Source organism: Brachypodium distachyon, chromosome 2 (assembly GCF_000005505.3).
Source record: "Brachypodium distachyon strain Bd21 chromosome 2, Brachypodium_distachyon_v3.0, whole genome shotgun sequence".
NCBI classification, from domain to species: domain Eukaryota; kingdom Viridiplantae; phylum Streptophyta; class Magnoliopsida; order Poales; family Poaceae; genus Brachypodium; species Brachypodium distachyon.
Genome location: NC_016132.3, coordinates 11,040,812 through 11,044,961, shown reverse-complemented (window position 1 = coordinate 11,044,961; position 4,150 = coordinate 11,040,812). Strand labels below are relative to the sequence as shown.

Sequence of the window (4,150 nt, the reverse complement as noted above, 5' to 3'; positions counted from 1 at the left end):
AATGCGCGTCATCAGTCATTTCATCACCAGGTGTCCCGAACCTGAAGCCGACCCGACGCGAGCTCCCACCACAGCCACGGGCCGTCATCCATGTCGTGTACGCACGCGCCCTCACACTGCGAGACAGTGGATACAACCACCTGAGAAGACCGCGGGCGACACGAAAGACCGCACGCTGACGCCGCGCGCTAGCTAGCTCGTGCAACTCGAAGCATATGTACTAATCCTGACTGGCCTCACGGAAGACGGAAGGCACAGGTCAAGACGACGGCAAGACGGAGCGAAGGAACCAACCAGCAGCTTGTTCAACGGCACTGTTTTGTTCTAATTAAAAACGATTTTCAACAAGCGCAAAAACAAAAAAAGCGTCGTACAGTGTACCTGCAGTCAAGCGTGCCTGACCAGGAAACAAGCCGCCCACTTGTGGCCATTAACGCGCCTGATATGAAACAACGCCCTACAGATGCCACTTTAGAACACCCAAACCGGTAAGGCTGAATACTTGATGGTCGAACAACACGGCAATCCCTGACACCTACTAGGGCAACATTGTAATGTAGACTGTAATGCTCTAGCATGCCCTCTATGCGCCGTTTGTTAGGAACTAGGAAGCAACACTTCAATCTACAAATGAGCCGGTGCGACTTAGGTAAATAAAGCTAGTGCCTTAAATAAAAGAGCAATAATCAAAGAACAATTGAGGAGCACACAGACCCTCAGATCCTCATCAGTCTTGTTTTCATCACTAGAACTTCTAACCAGCTCGCTGACGTCAGAATAGTAGTAGATCCATTCCATTCAATAAAAAAACCCGTGCATGCGAAATTCCTTTTCCCTCCTGCATGCCATTATTTTGATTATGTAACAAGTGACAAACAAAAATAAAAACATGATTGCACACTACTGTAAATCACTTTTAAATGAAGCTAGTGCGACGACATAGCGATCTATGTCAGAAGAAGCACTTCTACTGAATTCATGCCAGACACCTTCTGGATATGCATCACCAAAAGTATCTTCAAAAGTATTAACCAAAGTCATGCCATCTGAAGGAATTACAAGTTGAATAGCTTTTAGTTGTATAGCAGAACTGTAAAAAGATAGCAAATTCGGAAGCACCAACTCACCATCGACCATGTCTATTTGTGGCATAGGGTAACCCAGGGACTCTAGATCCCTACAATATCCACTGGTCATATCATCTCTGTGTATTGGTCTGTGTACTGGTGCAACAGGGTCAAGCGATTAGCACTAATATGCTACAATGACCCATGAAAAATATAAATTCATATAAATTCTACGCATAATTGATTAATTAAATTATTAAATTATGATGGCAACCTGAGCAATAATTCACATTAGAAGTTGGGTCTACATGAACACACAAAGAACACTGTAATATCTGATAGCACTAACTCTATGGAAGTACAAGTTATAAACACAAATCAGTTGATAGTTATTAAGTACAAATGTAAAAGCTAAACTTGTACTAGTGTACAATTTGTTACAACAATTTGCATGGTACCACAACGTCTAGTGATCTCAAAAGAGCTTCTGTGTGTGTGTGTGTGTGTTTTCTGAGGACAGAAAAAGAGTTTCTATGTGCTCACCTTCTGAATGGCCATTCAATTTGTCACGTGGGTCTGGATCCAAACCTGCAGAAGAACATCAACAATGACTAAGAATCGATCAGAGCAGTGCTTAAACAGCTAACGATCTAGATTATGGCAACATATGTTGTTTGGAATGCAAAACAGCTTGCCTAGCTCATGCAAGGGAAGGAGTGGGAAATGATAGAATAATGGAATCAATGAAGAGCAAACATTGGTAATAATACATGAGAAGACATACCTGGCTACCTTTAAACTTTTTGAACGAGGAAGATATGTCTTCTTTTGCAGGGATGTACAATTCAGCCAATCGAGAATTGAGCCCCATGATATGAAATAGGCTTTTACAATAACCAAAAAAAGGTTCATGCCAACAAAGTTCCCATCAAAAGTAAAAAGTGGTCCACCTTCCAGAACCTAACATGAATAAAGGTTAGCACACCAAATGAGGTGAAAATAGCAAGGGTTACATGGGGAAAGGATTTTCTTTTCTTTGACTTGCAGTTTAGTGAATGTCAAAATAGAAACATAATGAAATGTTAGTATCATAACTTTAAGTTACCTCTGACATTTGCCAAAGAGGAGCTTCATTATCTTCACTAGCGAGTATCACATTTGTGGGTACTAATGTGCCAGAGATGCCACGCCCTAAAGCTAGCACCATACCACGGGGCATATTTTCCACCCTATGTTTGAAAAGTCCAACATGAACATCGAGGGAGGTGTTTGACGATGACAATAGCAAAATTGTGATCTAAATCATATTCAGACAAAACACCCTCGTACACTTCATTGCCTTCATGGCGCACTTTAATCTACAATGTAAGGCAAGAAAAGAACACACAATGATCACACTTAAATATAACAAGTAGAAAAAATAGTACAGGACGATTACCCGCACCAACCTTTAAGTTATCATGGAATTTTCTTTTATCACCACTGATGAAAGCTCTGGCCAAAGTTGCTGAGGTCAAAAACCTTGTCAGATTCTCCTGGCAGTCTATAGCTATGCCTGAGCATGCAAATTAAATAACACCGTGTCTCCTACAGAAGATCATAACGTAATTATGCAAATAATTGTTGACTGGTGTTTTTCCGATATGTACTACTCCCTCTGTTCCTAAATACTTGTCGTGGTTTTAGTGCAAATTTGCACTAAAACCACGCACTAAAACCACGACAAGTATTTAGGAACGAAGGGAGTATTTGTTAATAAAGAAAAACTAAAATAGTATAGCAGCATATATAATCACCATTGCACAAAGCAAGGGAGGCAACACTTCTAGACAAATTTGACTTGAGTTCATCACTAAGCTTAGTCCAGTCATATCGGTTAGAGTCCCCATGCAAGTCACCTAGTTAAAGAAAAATCAAACAACATAAACCATGATTGTTCAAGTAAAGCTGTGAGAAACACAAGGAAAGAGGAAGAAGTAGAACACGCATACCTAAGGCCACTGACTCAGTTATCTTTCCACTACTGCGACCTCTTATACTCTTACGCAATCTTCTTGCGAAATCATCATCACTGAGCCTAGTCCAGTTTTCCTCGTGCAAGTCACCTAGTTAAAGAAAAATCAAACGACATAAACCATGATTGCTCAAATAAGGCTGTGAGAAAACACAAGGAAAGAGGGAGAACACGCATACCTAATAAGGCCGTTGACTCAGTTCTCTTTCCACTACCATTGCGACCTCTTATACTCTTATGCGATCTTCTTGTGAAATCATCATCACTCCTCTTAGTTTTACGTATCTTTTCTATGACTGAAGCAGTTTTTGGGTGGGGGGGACAAAGGGTCAAAATGTGGTGTCTCAAACAGTAAAGCAACGTTGTAAAACTATCACAGACCCACCAATCAAAGGGATGCTAACGAAAGGGGAAGGGGTACCATACATGAGGCCACTAAATTGGTCGCCTCTCCTTTACCATTGGGAGGTGTTGTGCTCTTATGCGATTTCCCTGTGAGACCATCACCCCTCTTAGTTCTCCTCATCTTCTCCAAGACTGAAGCAGAATTTTGGGTAGGGTGGGGACTAAACAGCAACATTTGGAGTTAGAAACAGTAAGCAACGTTGTAGAACTACCACAGACCAACCAAAGAGACCCCAATACAGATCTTATATCAAGGTTGATGGTCCACAAAGAAGTTGGCTGAATCAGATAAAATAATTTCTTAGCTCAACTACGGCATACTAGTAACTGCGCATGTGCACGCACATCTGAAAATATATTGGATGTCTGTCAAATCTAATTTCCCTTTAGGTAAGTTGTTTTTATTACTCCCTCCGTCCGGAAAAGAATGTCTGAAATTTGTCTAAATTTGGATGACATGTCTAGATACATTCATATTTTTGAAAAATTTGCGACATCCTTTAATGTTTTCTCATTGAACCACTTAAATATATGTCATAGTGTACCGATGTAAGCGTACACACATGAAACATACGATCAACGCGCTTTGCATTATATAAAATGATGCCTGTGTGCAAGGAGCCCTACACCAGTGTGCACTCTTCCATCCAGTTTCCGACGTGCT

General features: G+C 40.9%; 1 long non-coding RNA gene across 1 annotated transcript; it reads right to left on the bottom strand.

Moving 5' to 3' along the window:
• Window positions 1-1,124: 1,124 nt before the first annotated feature.
• On the bottom strand, window positions 1,125-2,968 carry LOC100846288. Its single transcript, XR_002963830.1, has 6 exons — window positions 2,864-2,968; window positions 2,516-2,654; window positions 2,173-2,425; window positions 1,852-2,027; window positions 1,611-1,655; window positions 1,125-1,223 (listed from the first exon to the last, which is right to left on the bottom strand). It is a non-coding gene; the product is annotated as an uncharacterized LOC100846288 (long non-coding RNA).
• Window positions 2,969-4,150: the final 1,182 nt, after the last annotated feature.